Source organism: Rattus norvegicus, chromosome X (assembly GCF_021556685.1).
Source record: "Rattus norvegicus strain SHRSP/BbbUtx chromosome X, alternate assembly SHRSP_T2T, whole genome shotgun sequence".
NCBI lineage: Eukaryota > Metazoa > Chordata > Mammalia > Rodentia > Muridae > Rattus > Rattus norvegicus.
Window position 1 is genome coordinate 161,766,199 of NC_141554.1, and position 24,588 is coordinate 161,790,786.

Here is a 24,588-nt window from a genome sequence, read left to right on the forward strand (position 1 = left end):
ACTTCCCAGCCCCTTTCTTTGTTTGTAACGGGGAAGCGCCACCCACCCACCGGCCCAGCTCCATTTTGTGTCTATGACGTGGACAGCGCTACCCACTGAACTTCCAAGCCCCTTTCTTTTTATTAATGCGGGAGGCGACAGCCACTCATCTTCCCAGCCCAATTTTGTGTCTTGAGGTGGAGAGCGCTACCCCCTGAACTTCCCAGCCCCGTTCTTTGTTTTTAACTTGGGAAGAGCTGCCCACCCAGCTTCCCAGCGCACATTTGTGTCTATGACATGGACAGCGCTACCCAGTGAACTTCCCCGCCCTGTTCTTTGTTTTTAAATTGGGAAGTACCAGCCATTCAGCTACCTGGCCCACTTTTGTGTCAATGACGTGGACAGCGCTACAAACTGAACTTCCCAGCCCCGTTCATTGTTTTAAATGCGGGAAGTGCCAGCCACTCAGCTTCCCAGCCCATTTATGTGTCTATGACGTGGACAGCGCTACGAACTGAACTTCCAAACTCTGTAATGTGTTTTAAACTCCGGAAGTCCCAGCCACTCAGCTTCCCAGCACAATTTGTGTCAATGACGTGGACTGCGCTACCCACTGAATGTCCCAGCCCTGTTCTTTTTTTTTTTTTCATGCGGGAAGAGCTGCCCACCCAGACTCACAGCCCAATTTTGTGTCAATGACGTGGACAGCGCTACCCACTGAACCTCCCAGCCCCGTTCATTGTTTTAAATTCGGGAAATGCCAGCCACTCAGCTTCCTAGACCAATTTTGTGTCTATGACATGGACAGCGCTAAAAAGTGAACTTCCCAGCTCTGTAAGATGTTTTAACGTGTGAAGCACCAGCCACTCAGCTTCCCAGCCCATTTATGTGTCTATGATGTGGACAGCGCTACCCACTGAACTTCCAAGCCCCTTTCTTTTTATTAATGGGGGAGGCGACAGCCACTCATCTTCCCAGCCCAATTTTGTGTCTTTGACGTGGAGAGCACTACCCCCTGAACTTCCCAGCCCTGTATTTTGTTTTTCATGCGGGAAGTACCAGCCACTCAGCTTCTCAGCCCACTTTGGTGTCAATGACGTGGATAGCGCTACCCACTGAACTTCCCAGCCCCGTTCATTGTTTTATCCCGGAAAGTGCCAGCCACTCAGCTTCCCAGCCCAATTTTGTGGCTATGACATGGACAGTGCTACCCACTGAACATCCCAGCCCCTTTCTTTGTTTGTAACGGGGAAGCGCCACCCACCCACCGGCCCAGCTCCATTTTGTGTCTATGATGTGGACAGCGCTATCCACTGAACTTCCAAGCCCCTTTCTTTTTATTAATGCGGGAGGCGACAGCCACTCATCTTCCCAGCCCAATTTTGTGTCTTTGACGTGGAGAGCGCTACCCCCTGAACTTCCCAGCCCCGTATTTTGTTTTTCATGCGGGAAGTACCAGCCACTCAGCCTCTCAGCCCACTTTTGTGTCAATGACGTGGACAGCGCTACCCACTGAACTTCCCAGCCCTGTTCTTTTTTTTTCGCCCGGGAAAAGGCAGCCACTCAGCATCCCAGCCCAATTATGTGTCTATGACGTGGACAGCGCTAAAAAGTGAACTTCCCAGCTCTGTAAGATGTTTTAACGTGGGAAGCACCAGCCACTCAGCTTGCCAGCCCAATTTTTTGTCTATGACGTGGACAGCGCTACCCACTGAAGTTCCCAACTCTGTAATTTGTTTTCAACGCGGGAAGTCCCAGCCACTGAGCTTCCCAGCACACTTTTCTGTCCATGACGTGGACTGCGCTACCCACTGAACTTCCCAGCCCAGTTCTTTCTTTTTAACGCGGGAAGTGCCAGCCACTCACCTTTCAGGCTCAATTTTGTGTCTATGACGTCGACAGAGCTACCCACTGAACTTCCCAGCCCTGTTCTTTGTTTTTAAAGCGGGAAGTGCCAGCCACTCAGCTTCCCAGTACCGGTTTGTGTCTAAGACCTGAACCGGGCTACCCACTGAACATCCCATCCCCGTCTCTGTTTTAACTTAGGAAGAGTTGCCCACCCAGCTGCCCAGCACAACTTTGTGTCTGTGACGTGGACGGCGCTACCCACTGAACTTCCCAGCCCCGTTCTTTGTTTTTATCCCGGAAAGTGCCAGCCACTCAGCTTCCCAGCCCAATTTTGTGTCTATGACATGGACAGCGCTACCCACTGAACTTCCCAGCCCTGTTCTTTATTTTTCGCCCGGGAAAAGGCAGCCACTCAGCATCCCAGCGCAATTATGTGTCTGTGACATGGACAGCGCTAAAAAGTGAACTTCCCAGCTCTGTAAGATGTTTTAACTTGGGAAGCACCAGCCACTCAGCTTGCCAGCCCAATTTTTTGTCTATGACGTGGACAGCGCTACCCACTGAACTTCCCAACTCTGTAATTTGTTTTCAACGCGGGAAGTCCCAGCCACTGAGCTTCCCAGCACACTTTTCTGTCCATGACGTGGACTGCGCTACCCACTGAACTTCCCAGCCCAGTTCTTTCTTTTTAACGCGGGAAGTGCCAGCCACTCACCTTTCAGGCTCAATTTTGTGTCTATGACGACCACAGAGCTACCCACTGAACTTCCCAGGCCTGTTCTTTCTTTTTAACCCAGGAAGTGCCCGCCACTCAGCTTCCCAGCCCCATTTTGTGTCTATGACATGTACAGCGCATCCTACTGAACCCCACAGCCCCCTTCGTTGTTTTTAACACTGGAAGCGACAGCCACTCACCTTCCCAGCCCAATTTTGTGTCTATGACCTGGACTGCGCTACCCACTGAACCTCCCAGCCCCGTTCTTTGTTTTTAACTTGGGAAGAGCTGTCCACCCAGCTTCCCAGCGCACATTTGTGTCTATGACATGGACAGCGCTACCCAGTGAACTTCCCCGCCCTGTTCTTTGTTTTTAACGCGGGAAGTACCAGCCATTCAGCTACCCGGCCCACTTTTGTGTCAATGACGTGCACAGCGCTACAAACTGAACTTCCCAGCCCCGTTCATTGTTTTAAATGCGGGAAGTGCCAGCCACTCAGCTTCCCAGACCAATTTTGTGTCTATGACATGGACAGCGCTAAAAAGTGAACTTCCCAGCTCTGTAAGATGTTTTAACGTGTGAAGCAACAGCCACTCAGCTTCCCAGCCCATTTATGTGTCTATGATGTGGACAGCGCTACCCACTGATCTTCCAAGCCCCTTTCTTTTTATTAATGGGGGAGGCGACAGCCACTCATCTTCCCAGCCCAATTTTGTGTCTTTGACGTGGAGAGCGCTACCCCCTGAACTTCCCAGCCCTGTATTTTGTTTTTCATGCGGGAAGTACCAGCCACTCAGCTTCTCAGCCCACTTTGGTGTCAATGACGTGGATAGCGCTACCCACTGAACTTCCCAGCCCCGTTCATTGTTTTATCCCGGAAAGTGCCAGCCACTCAGCTTCCCAGCCCAATTTTGTGGCTATGACATGGACAGTGCTACCCACTGAACATCCCAGCCCCTTTCTTTGTTTGTAACGGGGAAGCGCCACCCACCCACCGGCCCGGCTCCATTTTGTGTCTATGATGTGGACAGCGCTATCCACTGAACTTCCAAGCCCCTTTCTTTTTATTAATGCGGGAGGCGACAGCCACTCATCTTCCCAGCCCAATTTTGTGTCTTTGACGTGGAGAGCGCTACCCCCTGAACTTCCCAGCCCCGTATTTTGTTTTTCATGCGGGAAGTACCAGCCACTCAGCCTCTCAGCCCACTTTTGTGTCAATGACGTGGACAGCGCTACAAACTGAACTTCCCAGCCCCGTTCATTGTTTTAAATGCGGGAAGTGCCAGCCACTCAGCTTCCCAGCCCAATTTTGTGTCTATGACATGGACAGCGCTACCCACTGAACTTCCCAGCCCTGTTCTTTTTTTTTCGCCCGGGAAAAGGCAGCCACTCAGCATCCCAGCCCAATTATGTGTCTATGACGTGGACAGCGCTAAAAAGTGAACTTCCCAGCTCTGTAAGATGTTTTAACGTGGGAAGCACCAGCCACTCAGCTTGCCAGCCCAATTTTTTGTCTATGACGTGGACAGCGCTACCCACTGAAGTTCCCAACTTTGTAATTTGTTTTCAACGCGGGAAGTCCCAGCCACTGAGCTTCCCAGCACACTTTTCTGTCCATGACGTGGACTGCGCTACCCACTGAACTTCCCAGCCCAGTTCTTTCTTTTTAACGCGGGAAGTGCCAGCCACTCACCTTTCAGGCTCAATTTTGTGTCTATGACGTCGACAGAGCTACCCACTGAACTTCCCAGCCCTGTTCTTTGTTTTTAAAGCGGGAAGTGCCAGCCACTCAGCTTCCCAGTACCGGTTTGTGTCTAAGACCTGAACCGGGCTACCCACTGAACATCCCATCCCCGTCTCTGTTTTAACTTAGGAAGAGTTGCCCACCCAGCTGCCCAGCACAACTTTGTGTCTGTGACGTGGACGGCGCTACCCACTGAACTTCCCAGCCCCGTTCTTTGTTTTTATCCCGGAAAGTGCCAGCCACTCAGCTTCCCAGCCCAATTTTGTGTCTATGACATGGACAGCGCTACCCACTGAACTTCCCAGCCCTGTTCTTTATTTTTCGCCCGGGAAAAGGCAGCCACTCAGCATCCCAGCGCAATTATGTGTCTGTGACATGGACAGCGCTAAAAAGTGAACTTCCCAGCTCTGTAAGATGTTTTAACTTGGGAAGCACCAGCCACTCAGCTTGCCAGCCCAATTTTTTGTCTATGACGTGGACAGCGCTACCCACTGAACTTCCCAACTCTGTAATTTGTTTTCAACGCGGGAAGTCCCAGCCACTGAGCTTCCCAGCACACTTTTCTGTCCATGACGTGGACTGCGCTACCCACTGAACTTCCCAGCCCAGTTCTTTCTTTTTAACGCGGGAAGTGCCAGCCACTCACCTTTCAGGCTCAATTTTGTGTCTATGACGACCACAGAGCTACCCACTGAACTTCCCAGGCCTGTTCTTTCTTTTTAACCCAGGAAGTGCCCGCCACTCAGCTTCCCAGCCCCATTTTGTGTCTATGACATGTACAGCGCATCCTACTGAACCCCACAGCCCCCTTCGTTGTTTTTAACACTGGAAGCGACAGCCACTCACCTTCCCAGCCCAATTTTGTGTCTATGACCTGGACTGCGCTACCCACTGAACCTCCCAGCCCCGTTCTTTGTTTTTAACTTGGGAAGAGCTGCCCACCCAGCTTCCCAGCGCACATTTGTGTCTATGACATGGACAGCGCTACCCAGTGAACTTCCCCGCCCTGTTCTTTGTTTTTAACGCGGGAAGTACCAGCCATTCAGCTACCCGGCCCACTTTTGTGTCAATGACGTGGACAGCGCTACAAACTGAACTTCCCAGCCCCGTTCATTGTTTTAAATGCGGGAAGTGCCAGCCACTCAGCTTCCTAGACCAATTTTGTGTCTATGACATGGACAGCGCTAAAAAGTGAACTTCCCAGCTCTGTAAGATGTTTTAACGTGGGAAGCACCAGCCACTCAGCTTCCCAGCCCATTTATGTGTCTATGATGTGGACAGCGCTACCCACTGAACTTCCAAGCCCCTTTCTTTTTATTAATGGGGGAGGCGACAGCCACTCATCTTCCCAGCCCAATTTTGTGTCTTTGACGTGGAGAGCGCTACCCCCTGAACTTCCCAGCCCTGTATTTTGTTTTTCATGCGGGAAGTACCAGCCACTCAGCTTCTCAGCCCACTTTGGTGTCAATGACGTGGATAGCGCTACCCACTGAACTTCCCAGCCCCGTTCATTGTTTTATCCCGGAAAGTGCCAGCCACTCAGCTTCCCAGCCCAATTTTGTGGCTATGACATGGACAGTGCTACCCACTGAACATCCCAGCCCCTTTCTTTGTTTGTAACGGGGAAGCGCCACCCACCCACCGGCCCGGCTACAATTTGTGTCTATGATGTGGACAGCGCTACCCACTGAACTTCCAAGCCCCTTTCTTTTTATTAATGCGGGAGGCGACAGCCACTCATCTTACCAGCCCAATTTTGTGTCTTTGACGTGGAGAGCGCTACCCCCTGAACTTCCCAGCCCCGTATTTTGTTTTTCATGCGGGAAGTACCAGCCACTCAGCCTCTCAGCCCACTTTTGTGTCAATGACGTGGAGAGCGCTACCCCCTGAACTTCCCAGCCCCGTTCATTGTTTTAAATGCGGGAAGTGCCAGCCACTCAGCTTCCCAGCCCAATTTTGTGTCTATGACATGGACAGAGCTACCCACTGAACTTCCCAGTCTGTTCTTCGTTTTTATCCCGGAAAGTGTCAGCCACTCAGCTTCCCAGCCCAATTTTGTGTCAACGACATGGACAGCGCTACCCACTGAACTTCCCAGCCCTGTTCTTTTTTTTTCGCCCGGGAAAAGCCAGCCACTCAGCATCCAAGCCCAATTATGTGTCTATGACGTGGACAGCGCTAAAAAGTGAACTTCCCAGCTCTGTAAGATGTTTTAACGTGGGAAGCACCAGCCACTCAGCTTGCCAGCCCAATTTTTTGTCTATGACGTGGACAGCGCTACCCACTGAACTTCCCAACTCTGTAATTTGTTTTCAACGCGGGAAGGGCCAGCCACTCAGCTTCCCAGCACACTTTTGTGTCTCTGACGTGGACAGCGCTACGAACTGAACTTCCCAGCCCCGTTCTCTATTTTTTTAACGGGGGAAGCGCCAGCCACTCACCTTTCAGGCTCAATTTTGTGTCTATGACGTCGACAGGGCTACCCACTGAACTTCCCAGCCCTGTTCTTAGTTTTTACCCCTGAAGTGCCAGCCACTCAGCTTCCCAGCCCCATTTTGTGTCTATGACATGTACAGCGCAACCTACTGAACTCCACTGCCCCTTCGTAGTTTTTAACACTGGAAGCGACAGCCACTCAGCTTCCCAGCCCACTTTTGTGTCAAAGACGTGGATAGCGCTACCCATTGAACTTCCCAGGCCCGTTCTTTGTTTTTATCCCATAAAGTGCCAGCCACTCAGCTTCCCAGCCCAATTTTGTGACTATGACATGGACAGTGCTACCCACTGAACATCCCAGCCCCTTTCTTTGTTTGTAACGGGGAAGCGCCACCCACCCACCGGCCCAGCTCCATTTTGTGTCTATGATGTGGACAGCGCTACCCACTGAACTTCCAAGCCCCTTTCTTTTTATTAATGCGGGAGGTGAAAGCCACTCATCTTCCCAGCCCAATTTTGTGTCTTTGACGTGGAGAGCGCTACCCCCTGAACTTCCCAGCCCTGTATTTTTTTTTCTTGCGGGAAGTACCAGCCACTCAGCTTCTCAGCCCACTTTTGTGTCAAGGAAGTGGACAGCGCTACAAACTGAACTTCCCAGCCCCGTTCATTGTTTTAAATGCGGGAAGTGCCAGCCACTCAGCTTCCCAGCCCAATTTTTTGTCTATGACATGGACACCGCTACCCACTGAACTTCCCAGCCCTGTTCTTTTTTTTTCGCCCGGGAAAAGCCAGCCACTCAGCATCCCAGCCCAATTATGTGTCTATGACATGGACAGCGCTAAAAAGTGAACTTCCCAGCTCTGTAAGATGTTTTAACGTGGGAAGCAGCAGCCACTCAGCTTGCCAGCCCAATTTTTTGTCTATGACGTGGACAGCGCTACCCACTGAACTTCCCAACTCTGTAATTTGTTTTAAACGCGGGAAGTCCCAGCCACTGAGCTTCCCAGCACACTTTTGTGTCCATGACGTGCACTGCGCTACCCACTGAACTTCCCAGCCCAGTTCTTTCTTTTTAACGCGGGAAGCGTCAGCCACTCACCTTTCAGGCTCAATTTTGTGTCAATGACGTCGACAGAGCTACCCACTGAACTGTCCAGCCCTGTTCTTTGTTTCTAACACGGAAAGTGCCCGCCACTGAGCTTCCCAGCCCCATTTTTTGTCTATGACATGTACAGCGCAACCTACTGAACTCCACAGCCCCCTTCGTAGATTTTAACACTGGAAGCGACAGCCACTCAGCTTCCCAGCCCAATTTTGTGTCTATGACCTGGACCGCGCTACCCACTGAACTTCCCAGCCCCGTTCTTTGTTTTTAATGCGGGAAGCGCCACCCACCCTGCTTCCCAGCGTACTTTTGTGTCTATGACATGGACAGCGCTACCCACTGAACTTCCCAGCCCCGTTCTTCGTTTTTAACGTGGGAATTGCCACCCACCCAGCTCTCCAGATCCATTTTGTGTCTATGACCGGGACAGGGCTACCCACTGAACTTCCCAGCCCTGTTCTTTGTTTTTAACCCGGGAAGTGCCAGCCACTCACCTTCCCAGCCCAATTTTGTGTCTATGACCTGGACCACACTACCCACTGAACTTCCCAGCAGAGTTCTCTGTTTTTAACGCGGGAAGGGCCACTGACCCTGCATCCCAGCCCAATTCTGTGTCGATGATATGGACAGTGCTACCCACTGAACTTCCCAGCCCCTCTCTCTGTTTTTAACGGGGGGGAAGCGCCACCCACCCAGTGGACGAGCTCCATTTTGTGTCTATTATGTGGACAGGGCTACCCAGTGAACTTCCCAGCCCCTTTCTTTGTTTTTAACGGGGTAAGCGCCACCCACCCAGCTGCCCAGCTCCATTTTGTGTCTATGACGGGGACAGCGCTACCCACTGATCTTCCCAGCCATGCATTTTGTTTTTCACGCGGGAAGGGCCAGCCACTCAGCTTCCCAGAACACTTTTGTGTCTCTGACGTGGACAGCGCTACGAACTGAACTTCCCAGCCCCGTTCTCTATTTTTTTAACGGGGGAAGCGCCAGCCACTCACCTTCCCAGCCCAATTTTATGTCTATGACCTGGACCACACTACCCACTGAACTTCCCAGCAGAGTTCTCTGTTTTTAACGCGGGAAGGGCCACTGACCCTGCATCCCAGCCCAATTTTGTGTCGATGATATGGACAGTGCTACCCACTGAACTTCCCAGCCCCTCTCTCTGTTTTTATCGGGGGGGGGGGAAGCGCCACCCACCCAGCTGCCTGCTCCATTTTGTGTCTATTATGTGGACAGGGCTACCCAGTGAACTTCCCAGCCCCTTTCTTTGTTTTTAACGGGATAAGCGCCACCCACCCAGCTGCCCAGCTCCATTTTGTGTCTATGACGGGGACAGCGCTACCCACTGATCTTCCCAGCCATGCATTTTGTTTTTCTTGCCGGAAGGGCCAGCCACTCAGCTTCCCAGCACACTTTTGTGTCTCTGACGTGGACAGCGCTACGAACTGAACTTCCCAGACCAGTTCTTTCTTTTTTAACGGGGGAAGCGCCAGCCACTCACCTTTCAGGCTCAATTTTGTGTCTATGACGTCGACAGGGCTACCCACTGAACTTCCCAGCCCTGTTCTTAGCTTTTACCCCTGAAGTGCCAGCCACTCAGCTTCCCAGCCCCATTTTGTGTCTATGACATGTACAGCGCAACCTACTGAACTCCACAGCCCCCTTCGTAGTTTTTAACACTGGAAGCGACAGCCACTCAGCTTCCCACCCAATTTTGTGTCTATGACCTGGACAGCGCTACCCACTGAAGTTCCCAGCCCTGCAGTTTGTTTTTAACTCGGGAAGTGTCAGCCACTCAGCTTCCCAGCCCACTTTTGTGTCAATGACGTGGATAGCGCTACCCATTGAACTTCCCAGCCCTGTTCTCTGTTTTTATCCCGGAAAGTGCCAGCCACTCAGCTTCCCAGCCCAATTTTGTGGCTATGACATAGACAGTGCTACCCACTGAACATCCCAGCCCCTTTCTTTGTTTGTAACGGGGAAGCGCCACCCACCCACCGGCCCAGCTCCATTTTGTGTCTATGATGTGGACAGCGCTACCCCCTGAACTTCCCAGCCCCGTATTTTCTTTTTCATGCGGGAAGTACCAGCCACTCAGCTTCTCAGCCCACTTTTGTGTCAATGACGTGGACAGCGCTACAAACTGAACTTCCCAGCCCCGTTCATTGTTTTAAATGCGGCAAGTGCCAGCCACTCAGCTTCCCAGCCCAATTTTGTGTCTATGACATGGACTGCGCTACCCACTGAACTTCCCAGACCTGTTCTTTTTTTTTCGCCCGGGAAAAGTCAGCCACTCAGCATCCCAGCCCAATTATGTGTCTATGACATGGACAGCGCTAAAAAGTGAACTTCCTAGCTCTGTAAGATGTTTTAACGTGGGAAGCACCAGCCACTCAGCTTGCCAGCCCAATTTTTTGTCTATGACGTGGACAGCGCTACCCACTGAACTTCCCAACTCTGTAATTTGTTTTAAACGCGGGAAGTCCCAGCCACTGAGCTTTCCAGCACACTTTTGTGTCCATGACGTGGACTGCGCTACCCACTGAACTTCCCAGCCCAGTTCTTTCTTTTTAACGCGGGAAGCGCCAGCCACTCACCTTTCAGGCTCAATTTTCTGTCTATGACGACCAGAGAGCTACCCACTGAACTTCCCAGCCCTGTTCTTTGTTTTTACCCGGGAAGTGCCAGCCACTCAGCTTCCCAGCCCAATTTTGTGGCTATGACATGTACAGTGCTACCCACTGAACATCCCAGGCCCTTTCTTTGTTTTTAACGTGGAAGCGCCACCCACCCACCGGCCCACCTCCATTTTGTGTCTATGATGTGGACAGCGCTACCCACTGAACTTCCAAGCCCCTTTCTTTTTATTAATGCGGGAGGCGACAGCCACTCATCTTCCCAGCCCAATTTTGTGTCTTTGACGTGGAGAGCGCTACCCCCTGAACTTCCCAGCCCTGTGTTTTGTTTTTCATGCGGGAAGTACCAGCCACTCAGCTTTCCAGCACACTTTTGTGTCCATGACGTGGACTGCGCTACCCACTGAACTTCCCAGCCCAGTTCTTTCTTTTTAACGCGGGAAGTGCCCGCCACGCAGCTTCCCAGCCCAATTTTGTGTCTATGCTGTGGACAGACATTCCCAATGAACTTCCCACCTCTGCTCATCGTTTTTAACCGGGAAGTGTCAGCCTCTCAGCTTCCCATTTAGGTCTTTGACTTGAACAGCGCCATCCACTAAACCCCACAGCCCCCTTCGTTGTTTTTAACGCTGGAAGCGTCAGCCACTCACCTTTCAGGCTCAATTTTGTGTCAATGACGTCGACAGAGCTACCCACTGAACTGTCCAGCCCTGTTCTTTGTTTCTAACACGGAAAGTGCCCGCCACTGAGCTTCCCAGCCCCATTTTGTGTCTATGACATGGACAGCGCAACCTACTGAACTCCACAGCCCCCTTCGTAGTTTTTAACACTGGAAGCGACAGCCACTCAGCTTCCAGCCCAATTTTGTGTCTATGACCTGGACCGTGCTACCCACTGAACTTCCCAGCCCCGTTCTTTGTTTTTAAGGTGGGAAGAGCTGCCCACCCAGCTTCCCAGCGCACTTTTGTGTCTATGACATGGACAGGGCTACCCACTGAACTTCCCAGCCCTGTTCTTTGTTTTTAACCCGGGAAGTGCCCGCCACTCACCTTCCCAGCCCAATTTTGTGTCTATGACCTGGACCGCGCTACCCACTGAACCTCCCAGCAGAGTTCTCTGTTTTTAACGCGGGAAGGGCCACTGACCCTGCATCCCAGCCCAATTTTGTGTCGATGATATGGACAGTGCTACCCACTGAACTTCCCAGCCCCTCTCTCTGTTTTTAACGGGGGGGAAGCGCCACCCACCCAGTGGACGAGCTCCATTTTGTGTCTATTATGTGCACAGGGCTACCCAGTGAACTTCCCAGCCCCTTTCTTTGTTTTTAACGGGGTAAGCACCACCCACCCAGCTGCCCAGCTCCATTTTGTGTCTATGACGGGGACAGCGCTACCCACTGATCTTCCCAGCCATGCATTTTGTTTTTCTCGCCGGAAGGGCCAGCCACTCAGCTTCCCAGCACACTTTTGTGTCTCTGACGGGGACAGCGCTACGAACTGAACTTCCCAGCCCCGTTCTCTATTTTTTTAACAGGGGAAGCGCCAGCCACTCACCTTTCAGGCTCAATTTTGTGTCTACGACGTCGACAAGGCTACCCACTGAACTTCCCAGCCCTGTTCTTAGCTTTTACCCCTGAAGTGCCAGCCACTCAGCATCCCAGCCCCATTTTGTGTCTATGACATGTACAGCGCAACCTACTGAACTCCACAGCCCCCTTCGTAGTTTTTAACACTGGAAGCGACAGCCATTCAGCTTCCCACCCAATTTTGTGTCTATGACCTGGACAGCGCTACCCACTGAACTTCCCAGCCCTGCAGTTTGTTTTTAACGCGGGAAGTGTCAGCCACTCAGCTTCCCAGCCCACTTTTGTGTCAATGACGTGGATAGCGCTACCCATTGAACTTCCCAGCCCTGTTCTTTGTTTTTATCCCGGAAAGTGCCAGCCACTCAGCTTCCCAGCCCAATTTTGTGGCTATGACATGGACAGTGCTACCCACTGAACATCCCAGCCCCTTTCTTTGTTTGTAACGGGGAAGCGCCACCCACCCACCGGCCCAGCTCCATTTTGTGTCTATGATGTGGACAGCGCTACCCCCTGAACTTCCCAGCCCTGTATTTTGTTTTTCATGCAGGAAGTACCAGCCACTCAGCTTCTCAGCCCACTTTTGTGTCAATGACGTGGACAGCGCTACAAACTGAACTTCCCAGCCCCGTTCATTGTTTTAAATGCGGCAAGTGCCAGCCACTCAGCTTCCCAGCCCAATTTTGTGTCAATGACGTGGACAGCGCTACCCACTGAACTTCCCAGCCCTGTTCTTTTTTTTTAACTCGTGAAGTGCCAGCCACTCAGCTTCTCAGCCCAATTTTGTGTCTATGACATGGACTGCGCTACCCACTGAACTTCCCAGACCTGTTCTTTTTTTTTCGCCCGGGAAAAGTCAGCCACTCAGCATCCCAGCCCAATTATGTGTCTATGACATGGACAGCGCTAAAAAGTGAACTTCCCAGCTCTGTAAGATGTTTTAACGTGGAAAGCACCAGCCACTCAGCTTGCCAGCCCATTTTTTTGTCTATGACGTGGACAGCGCTACCCACTGAACTTCCCAACTCTGTAATTTGTTTTAAACGCGAGAAGTCCCAGCCACTGAGCTTTCCAGCACACTTTTGTGTCCATGACGTGGACTGCGCTACCCACTGAAATTCCCAGCCCAGTTCTTTCTTTTTAACGCGGGAAGCGCCAGCCACTCACCTTTCAGGCTCAATTTTGTGTCTATGACGACCACAGAGCTACCCACTGAACTTCCCAGCCCTGTTCTTTGTTTTTAACCCGGGATGTGCCAGCCACTCTGCTTCCCTGCCTCATTTTGTGTCTATGACATGTACAGCGCAACCCAAGGAACTCCACAGCCCCCTTCGTTGTTTTTAACACTGGAAGCCACAGCCACTCAGCTTCCAGCCCAATTTTGTGTCTATGACCTGGACAGCGCTACCCACTGAACTTCCCAGCCCTGCAGTTTGTTTTTAACTCGGGAAGTGTCAGCCACTGAGCTTCCCAGCCCACTTTTGTGTCAATGACGTGGATAGCGCTACCCATTGAACTTCCCAGCCCTGTTCTTTGTTTTTATCCCGGAAAGTGTCAGCCACTCAGCTTCCCAGCCCAATTTTGTGGCTATGACATGGACAGTGCTACCCACTGAACATCCCAGCCCCTTTCTTTGTTTGTAACGGGGAAGCGCCACCCACCCACCGGCCCAGCTCCATTTTGTGTCTATGATGTGGACAGCGCTACCCCCTGAACTTCCCAGCCCTGTATTTTGTTTTTCATGCGGGAAGTACCAGCCACTCAGCTTCTCAGCCCACTTTTGTGTCAATGACGTGGACAGCGCTACAAACTGAACTTCCCAGCCCCGTTCATTGTTTTAAATGCGGCAAGTGCCAGCCACTCAGCTTCTCAGCCCACTTTTGTGTCAATGACGTGGACAGCGCTACAAACTGAACGTCCCAGCCCAGTTCATTGTTTTCAATGCGGGAAGTGCCAGCCACTCAGCTTCCCAGCCCAGTTATGTGTCTATGACGTGGACTGCGCTACCCACTGAACTTCCCAGGCCTGTTCTTTTTTTTTTCATGCGGGAAGAGCTGCCCACCCAGCCTCACAGCCCAATTTTGCGTCAATGACGTGGACAGCGCTACCCACTGAACTTCCAAGCCCTGTTCTTTTTTTTTAACACTGGAAGCGTCAGCCACTCACCTTTCAGGCTCAATTTTGTGTCAATGACGTCGACAGAGCTTCCCACTGAACTGTCCAGCCCTGTTCTTTGTTTCTAACACGGAAATTGCCCGCCACTGAGCTTCCCAGCCCCATATTGTGTCTATGACACTTACAGCGCAACCTACTGAACTCCACAGCCCCCTTCGTAGTTTTTAACACTGGAAGCGACAGCCACTCAGCTTCCCACCCAATTCTGTGTCTATGACCTGGACAGCGCTACCCACTGAACTTCCCAGCCCTGCAGTTTGTTTTTAACGCGGGAAGTGTCAGCCACTCAGCTTCCCAGCCCAATTTTGTGGCTATGACATGGACAGTGCTACCCACTGAACATCCCAGCCCCTTTCTTTGTTTGTAACGGGGAAGCGCCACCCACCCACCGACCCAGCTCCATTTTGTGTCTATGATGTGGACAGCGCTACCCACTGAAGTTCCAAGCCCCTTTCTTTTTATTAATGCGGGAGGCGACAGCCACTCATCTTCCCAGCCCAATTTTGTGTCTTTGACGTGGAGAGCGCTACCCCCTGAACTTCCCAGCCCTGTATTTTGTTTTTCATGCGGGAAGTACCAGCCACTCAGCTTCTCAGCCCACTTTTGTGTCAATGACGTGGACAGCGCTACAAACTGAACTTCCCAGCCCCGTTCATTGTTTTAAATGCGGGAAGTGCCAGCCACTCAGCTTCCCAGCCCAATTTTGTGTCTATGACATGGACAGCGCTACCCACTGAACTTCCCAGCCCTGGTCTTTTTTTTTTTTTTTGCCCGGGAAAAGCCAGCCACTTAGCTTCCCAGCCCAATTATGTGTCTATGACATGGACAGCGCTAAAAAGTGAACTTCCCAGCTCTGTAAGATGTTTTAACGTGGGAAGCATCAGCCACTCAGCTTGCCAGCCCAATTTTTTGTCTATGACGTGGACAGCGCTACCCACTGAACTTCCCAACTCTGTAATTTGTTTTAAACGTGGGAAGTCCCAGCCACTGAGCTTCCCAGCACACTTTTGTGTCCATGCCGTGGACCGCGCTACCCACCGAACTTCCCAGCCCAGTTCTTTCTTTTTAACGTGGGAAGCGCCAGCCACTCACCTTTCTGGCTCAATTTTGTGTCTATGACGACCACAGAGCTACCCACTGAACTTCCCAGCCCTGTTCTTTGTTTTTAACCCGGGAAGTGCCAGCCACTCTGCTTCCCTGCCCCATTTTGTGTCTATGACATGTACAGCGCAACCCAATGATCTCCACAGCCCCCTTCGTTGTTTTTAACACTGGAAGCCACAGCCCCGCCACCTTCCCAGCCCAATTTTGTGTCTATGACCTGGACCGTGCTACCCACTGAACTTCCCAGCAGAGTTCTTTGTTTTTAACGCGGGAAGGGCCACTGACCCTGCATCCCAGCCCAATTTTGTGTCGATGATATGGACAGTGCTACCCACTGAACTTCCCAGCCCCTCTCTTTGTTTTTAACGGGGGGGGAAGCGCCACCCACCCAGTGAACGAGCTCCATTTTGTGTCTATTATGTGGACAGGGCTACCCAGTGAACTTCCCAGCCCCTTTCTTTGTTTTTAACGGGGTAAGCGCCACCCACCCAGCTGCCCAGCTCCATTTTGTGTCTATGACGGGGACAGCGCTACCCACTGATCTTCCCAGCCATGCATTTTGTTTTTCACGCGGGAAGGGCCAGCCACTCAGCTTCCCAGCACACTTTTGTGTCTCTGACGTGGACAGCGCTACGAACTGAACTTCCCAGCCCCGTTCTCTATTTTTTTAACGGGGGAAGCGCCAGCCACTCCCCTTTCAGGATCAATTTCGTGTCTATGACGTCGACAAGGCTACCCACTGGACTTCCCAGCCCTGTTCTTAGTTTTTAACCCCGGAAGTGCCAGCCACTCAGCTTCCCAGCACACTTTTGTGTCAATGACATGGACTGCGCTACCCACTGAACTTCCCAGCCCCGTTCATTGTTTTAAATTCGGGAAGCACCAGCCACTCAGCTTCCCAGGCCCATTTAGGTCTTTGACTTGGACAGCGCCATCCACTGAACCCCACAACCCCTTCGTTGTTTTTAACACTGGAAGCGTCAGCCACTCAGCTTCGAGCCCACTTTTGTGTCAATGACGTGGAGAGCGCTACCCACTGAACTTCCCAACTCTGTAATGTGTTTTAAACTCGGGAAGTCCCAGCCACTCAGCTTCCCAGCACACTTTCGTGTCAATGATCTGGACAGCGCTACCCACTGAACTTCCCAGCCCTGTTCTTTGTTTTTATCCCGGAAAGTGCCAGCCACTCAGCTTCCCAGCCCAATTTTGTGGCTATGACATGGACACTGCTACCCACTGAACATCCCAGCCCCTTTCTTTGTTTGTAACGGGGAAGTGCCACCCACCCACCGGCCCAGCTCCATTTTGTGTCTATGATGTGGACAGCGCTACCCACTGAACTTCCAAGCCCCTTTCTTTTTATTAATGCGGGAGGCGACAGCCACTCATCTTCCCAGCCCAATTTTGTGTCTTTGACGTGGAGAGCGCTACTTCCTGAACTTCCCAGCCCTGTATTTTGTTTTTCATGCGGGAAGTACCAGCCACTCAGCTTCTCAGCCCACTTTTGTGTCAATGACGTGGACAGCGCTACAAACTGAACTTCCCAGCCCCGTTCATTGTTTTAAATTTGCGAAGCACCAGCCACTCAGCTTCCCAGCCCAATTTTGTGTCTATGACATGGACAGGGCTACCCACTGACCTTCCCAGCCCTGTTCTTTTTTTTCGCCCAGGAAAAGCCAGCCACTCAGCATCCCAGCCCAATTATGTGTCTATGACATGGACAGCGCTAAAGAGTGAACTTCCCAGCTCTGTAAGATGTTTTAACGTGGGAAGCATCAGCCACTCAGCTTGCCAGCCCAATTTTGTGTCTATGACATGGACTGCGCTACCCACTGAACTTCCCAGCCCTGTTCTTTTTTTTTCGCCCGGGAAAAGCCAGCCACTCAGCATCCCAGCCCAATTATGTGTCTATGACATGGACAGCGCTAAAAAGTGAACTTCCCAGCTCTGTAAGATGTTTTAACGTGGGAAGCAGCAGCCACTCAGCTTGCCAGCCCAATTTTTTGTCTATGACGTGGACAGCGCTACCCACTGAACTTCCCAACTCTGTAATTTGTTTTAAACGCGGGAAGTCCCAGCCACTGAGCTTCCCAGCACACTTTTGTGTCCATGACGTGGACTGCGCTACCCACTGAACTTCCCAGCCCAGTTCTTTCTTTTTAACGGGGGAAGCGCCAGCCACTCACCTTTCAGGCTCAATTTTGTGTCTATGACGACCACAGAGCTACCCACTGAACTTCCCAGCCCTGTTCTTTGTTTTTAACCCGGGATGTGCCAGCCACTCTGCTTCCCTGCCCCATTTTGTGTCTATGACATGTACAGCGCAACCCAATGAACTCCACAGCCCCCTTCGTTGTTTTTAACAATGGAAGCGACAGCCATTCAGTTTCCCAGCCCAATTTTGTGTCTATGACCTGGACCGCGCTGCCCACTGAACTTCCCAGCAGAGTTCTCTGGTTTTAACGCGGGAAGGGCCACTGACCCTGCATCCCAGCCCAATTTTGTGTCGATGATATGGACAGTGCTACCCACTGAACTTCCCAGCCCCTCTCTTTGTTTTTAACGGGGGGAAGCGCCACCCACCCAGCTGCCAGCTCCATTTTGTGTCTATTATGTGGACAGGGCTACCCACTGAACTTCCCAGCCCCGTTCTCTATTTTTTTAACGGGGGAAGCGCCAGCCACTCACCTTTCAGGCTCAATTTTCTGTCTATGACGTCGACAGGGCTACCCACTGGACTTCCCAGCCCTGTTCTTAGTTTTTAACCCCGGAAGTGCCAGCCACTCAGCTTCCCAGCCCCATTTTGTGTCTATGACATGTACAGCGCAACCTACTGAACTCCACAGCCCCCTTCGTAGTTTTTAACACTGGAAGCCACAGCCACTCAGCTTCCCAGCCCAGTTATGTGTCTATGACGTGACAGCGCTACGAACTGAACTTCCCAGCCCTGTTCTTTTTTTTTTCATGCGGGAAGAGCTGCCCACCCAGCCTCACAGCCCAATTTTGTGTCAATGACGTGGACAGCGCTACCCACTGAACTTCCCAGCCCAGTTCTTTCTTTTTAACGCGGGAAGCGTCAGTCACTCACCTTTCAGGCTCAATTTTGTGTCAATGACGTCTACAGAGCTACCCACTGAACTGTCCAGCCCTGTTCTGTGTTTTTAACGCGGGAAGTGCCAGCCAGTCAGCTTCCCAGCCCAATTTTGTGTCTATGACATGTACAGCGCAACCTACTGAACTCCACAGCCCTGTTCTTTTTTTTTTTCATGCGGGAAGAGCTGCCCACCCAGCCTCACAGCCCAATTTTGTGTCAATGACGTGGACAGCGCTACCCACTGAACTTCCAAGACCTGTTCTTTTTTTTTTAACAGTGGAAGCGTCAGCCACTCACCTTTCAGGCTCAATTTTGTGTCAATGACGTCGACAGAGCTACCCACTGAACTGTCCAGCCCTGTTCTTTGTTTCTAACACGGAAAGTGCCCACCACTGAGCTTCCCAGCCCCATTTTGTGTCTATGACATGTACAGCGCAACCTACTGAACTCCACAGCCCCCTTCGTAGTTTTTAACACTGGAAGCGACAGCCACTCAGCTTCCAGCCCAATTTTGTGTCTATGACCTGGACAGCGCTACCCACTGAACTTCCCAGCCCTGCAGTTTGTATTTAACGCTGGAAGTGTCAGCCACTCAGCTTCCCAGCCCACTTTTGTGTCAATGTCGTGGATAGCGCTACCCACTGAACTTCCCAGCCCTGTTCTTTGTTTTTATCCCGGAAAGTGCCAACCACTCAGCTTCCCAGCCCAATTTTGTGGCTATGACATGGACAGTGCTACCCACTGAACATCTCAGCCCCTTTCTTTGTTTGTAACGGGGAAGCGCCACCCACCCACCGGCCCAGCTCCATTTTGTGTCTATGATGTGGAGAGCGCTACCCCCTGAACTTCCCAGCCCTGTATTTTGTTTTTCATGCGGGAAGTACCAGCCACTCAGCTTCTCAGCCCACTGTTGTGTCAATGACGTGGACAGCGCTACAAACTGAACTTCCCAGCCCTGTTCTTTTTTTTTACCACGGGAAAACCAGCCACTCAGCATCCCAGCCCAATTATGTGTCTATGACGTGGACAGCGCTACCCACTGAACTTCCCAACTCTGTAATTTGTTTTAAACGCGGGAAGTCCCAACCACTGAGCTTCCCAGCACACTTTTGTGTCCATGACGTGGACTGGGCTACCCACTGAACTTCCCTGCCCAGTTCTTACTTTTTAACGCGGGAAGCGCCAGCCACTCACCTTTCAGGCTCAATTTTGTGTCTATGACGACCACAGAGCTACCCACTGAACTTCCCAGCCCTGTTCTTTGTTTTTAACCCAGGAAGTGCCAGCCACTCTGCTTCCCTGCCCCGTTTTGTGTCTATGACATGTACAGCGCAACCCAATGAACTCCACAGCCCCCTTCGTTGTTTTTAACTCTGGAAGCCACAGCCACTCAGCTTCCCAGCCCAATTTTGTGTCTATGACCTGGACCGCGCTACCCACTGAACTTCCCAGCCCCGTTCTTTTTTTTTTTAACGGGATAGCGCCACCCACCCAGCTGCCCAGTACCATTTTGTGTCTATGACTTGGACAGCGCTACCCACTGAACTTCCCAGCTCGTTCTTTGTTTTACGCGGGAAGCGCCAGCCGCTCAGCTATTAGGCCACTTTTGTGTCTATTACATGGACAGCGAAAGCCACTGAACTTCTCTGCCCCGCTCTTTTTTTTAATGTGGGAAGCGCCAGCCACTGAGCTTCCCAGCTCCATTTTGTGTCTATGACATGGACAATGCTACCCACTGAACATCCCAGCCCTGTTCCTTGTTTTTAACTCGGAAAGTGCCACCCACCCAGCTGCCCAGCCCCATTTTGTGTCTATGACTGGGACAGCGCTACCCACTGAACTTCCTATCCCCGTTCTTTGTTTTTAACCTGGGAATCGACACCCTACCAGCTGCCCAGCTCCATTTTGTGTCTATGAGGTGGACAGCGCTACCCACTGAACTTTCCATCCTGGGTCTTGGTTTTTAACTTGGGAAGCGCCACCCACCCACCTGACCAGCTCCATTTTGGGTCTATGAGGTGGACAGCAAAACCCATTGAACTTCCCTGCCCCGTTCTTTTTTTGAATGCGGGAAGCGCCATCCACTGAGCTTCCCAGCCCAATTTTGAGTCTATGACATGTACAGCTCTACCCACTGAACTTCCCATCCCAGTTCTTTGATTTTAACGGGATAGCGCCACCCACCCAGCTGCCCAGTACCATTTTGTGTCTATGACTTGGACAGCGCTACCCACTGAACTTCCAGTCGGGTTCTTTGTTTTTAACGCAGAAGAGCCGCCCACACAGCTGCCCAGCCCAATTTTGTGTCTAGGACGTGGACAGCGCTACCCACTGAACTTCACAGCCCCGTTATTTATTTTTAACAGGGGAAGTGCCATCCACCCAGCTGCCCAGCTCCATTTTGTGTCTCAGACGTGGACAGTGCTACCCACTGAACTTCCCAGTCCGTTCTTCGTTTTTAACGCGGGAAGCGCCACCAACCCCCCAGCTCCATTTTATGTCTGTGAGGTGGACAGCAAAACCCACTGAACTTCCCAGTCCCGATCGTTGTTTTTAACGGGGTAGCCCCACCCACCCGCTGCCCACTTCCATTTATTGTCTATGACGTGGACAGCGCTACCCACTGAACTTCCCAGCCTCGTTCTTTGTTTTCAAACGGGGAAGTGACGGCCACTCAGCTTCCCAGCCCAATTTTGTGTCTATGACATGGACAGTGCTACCCACTGAACATCCCAGCCCCTTTCTTTGTTTGTAACGGGGAAGCGCCACCCACCCACCGGCCCACCTCCATTTTGTGTCTATGATGTGGACAGCGCTACCCACTGAACTTTCCATCCTGGGTCTTAGTTTTTAACTTGGGAAGCGCCACCCACCCACCTGACCAGCTCCATTTTGGGTCTATGAGGTTGACAGCAAAACCCATTGAACTTCCCTGCCCCGTTCTTTTTTTGAATGCGGGAAGCGCCATCCACTGAGCTTCCCAGCCCAATTTTGAGTCTATGACATGTACAGCTCTACCCACTGAACTTCCCATCCCAGTTCTTTGATTTTAACGGGATAGCGCCACCCACCCAGCTGCCCAGTACCATTTTGTGTCTATGACTTGGACAGCGCTACCCACTGAACTTCCAGTCGGGTTCTTTGTTTTTAACGCAGAAGAGCCGCCCACACAGCTGCCCAGCCCAATTTTGTGTCTAGGACGTGGACAGCGCTACCCACTGAACTTCACAGCCCCGTTATTTATTTTTAACAGGGGAAGTGCCATCCACCCAGCTGCCCAGCTCCATTTTGTGTCTCAGACGTGGACAGTGCTACCCACTGAACTTCCCAGTCCGTTCTTCGTTTTTAACGCGGGAAGCGCCACCAACCCCCCAGCTCCATTTTATGTCTGTGAGGTGGACAGCGAAACCCACTGAACTTCCCAGTCCCGATCGTTGTTTTTAACGGGGTAGCCCCACCCACCCGCTGCCCACTTCCATTTATTGTCTATGACGTGGACAGCGCTACCCACTGAACTTCCCAGCCTCGTTCTTTGTTTTCAAACGGGGAAGTGACGGCCACTCAGCTTCCCAGCCCAATTTTGTGTCTATGACGTGGACAGCGCTACCCACTGAACTTCCCAGCCCCCTTCATTGTTTTTAAGGCGGGAAGCGCCAGCCATTCAGCTTCCCAGCACAATTTTGTGTCTATGACGTTGACAGCGCTACCCATTGAACGTCCCAGCAACATTTTTTTTAACCCGGGAAGCGCCAGCCGCTGACCTTCCCAGACCATTTTGGGGTCTATGATGTGGACAGCGCTACCCACTGAACTTCCCAGCCCTGTTCTTTGTTTTTAACGCAGGAAGCGCCAGCCACTAAGCTTCCAAGCCCTCTTTTGTGTCTATGATGTTCACAGAGCTACCCACTGAACTTCCCAGTCCTGTTCTTCGTTTTTAACGGGGGAATTGCCACCCACCCAGCTGCCCAGATCCATTTTGTGTCTATGACCGGGACAGCGCTACCCACTGAACTTCCCAGCCATGCATTTCGTTTTTTACCCAGGAAGTGCCAGCCACTCAGCTTCCCAGCACACTTTTGCGTCTATGACATGCACAGTGCAGCCCATTGAACTCCCCAGCCCCCTTCGTTGTTTTCAACACTGGAAGCGACAGTCACTCAGCTTCAAAGCCCAACTTTGTGTCTATGACCTGGACGGGGCTACCCACTGAACTTCCCAGCCCAGTTCTTTCTTTTGAACGCGGGAAGCGCCAGCCACTCAAGTTCCAGCCCAATTTTGTGTCTATGTCATAGACAGCGCTTCCCACTGAACTTTCCAGCCCTGTTCTTTGTTTTTAACGCGGGAAGCACAAGCCACTCATCTTCCCAGCCCAATTTTGTGTCTATGACGTGGACAGCGCTACCCACTGAACTTCCCAGCAACGTTCTTTGTTTTTAACCCAGGAAGGGACAGCCACTCATCTTCCCAGCCCAATTTTGTGTCTAACACGTGGACAGCGATGCTCACTGAACTTCCCAGCCCCGTTCTTTGTTTTTAAGGTGGGAAGAGTCACCCACCCAGCTGCCCAGCTCCATTTTGTGTCTATGACCTGGACAGCACAACACAATGAACTTCCCAGCCCCGTTCTTTGTTTTTAAGGTGGGAAGCAAAACCCACCCAGCTGACCAGCTCCATTTTCTGTCTATGATGTGGACAGCGCTACCCACTGAACTTCCCAGCCCCCTTGTTTGTTTTTAACCGAGGAAGCAGGACCCACCCAGCTCCTCATCTTTATTTTGTGTCTATGACGTGGACAGCGCTACCCACGGAACTTCCCAGCCCCGTTCTTTGTTTTTAACGGGGGAAGCACCACCCACCCGGCAGCCCAGCCCAATTTTGTTACTATGACGTTGAGCCCTACCTACTGAACTTCACAGCCCTGTTCTTTGTTTATTCCGGGGAAGCGCAACCCACACAGCTTCCCGTCTCCATTTTGTGTATGACATCAACAGGGGAACCCGATGAACTTCCCAGCTCCGATCTTTATTTTTAACTGGAAAAGCGCCAGCCTCTCAGCTTCCCTGCCCAATTTTGTGTCTATGACGTAGACAGGGCTACCCACTGTACTTCCCAGCCCCGTTCTTTGTTTTTAACGAGGGAAGAGCTGTCCACCCAGTTGCCCAGCCGTTTTGAGTCTATGACGTGGACAGCGCTACCCACTGAACTTCCAAGCCCCGTTAATTTTTTTAAACCCGGGAAGGGCCAGCCACTGAGCTTCCCAGCCCAATTTTGTGTCTATGACACGGACAGCGCAAACAATTGAACTTCCCAGCCCCATTCTTTGTTTTTAACAGGGGAAGTGCCAGCCACTCAGCTTCCCAGCCCACTTTTGTGTCAATGACGTGGACAGCGCTACCCACTGAACTTCCCAGCCCTGTTCTTTGTTTTTAACTTGGGAAGAGGTGCCCACCCAGCTTCCCAGCCCAATTTTGTCTCTATGATATGGACAGCACTACCACTGAACTTCCAGCCCTGTTCTTTCTCTTTAAGGCGGGAAGAGCTGCCCACTCAGCTTCCCAGCCCACGTTTGTGTCAATGACCTGGATAGCGCTACCCACTGAACTTCCCAGCCCTGTTCTTTCTTTTTAAGGCGGGAAGAGCTGCCCACCCAGCTTCACAGCCCAATTTTGTGTCTTAAACGTGGACAGTGCTACCCACTGAACTTCCCAGCCCAGTTCTTTCTTTTTAACGCGGGAAGCGCCAGCCACTCACCTTTCAGGCTCAATTTTGTGTCTATGACGACCACAGAGCTACCCACTGAACTTCCCAGCCCTGTTCTTTGTTTTTAACCCGGGAAGTGTCCGCCACTCAGCTTCCCAGCCCAATTTTGTGTCAATGACGTGGACAGCGCTACAAACTGAACTTCCCAGCCCCGTTCATTGTTTTAAATGCGGGAAGTACCAGCCACTCAGCTTCTCAGCCCACTTTTGTGTCAATGACGTGGACAGCGCTACAAACTGAACTTCCCAGCCCCGTTCATTGTTTTAAATGCGGGAAGTGCCAGCCACTCAGCTTCCCAGCCCAATTTTGTGTCTATGACATGGACAGTGCTACCCACTGACCTTCCCAGCCCTGTTCTTTTTTTTTTCGCCCGGGAAAAGCCAGCCACTCAGCATCCCAGCCCAAT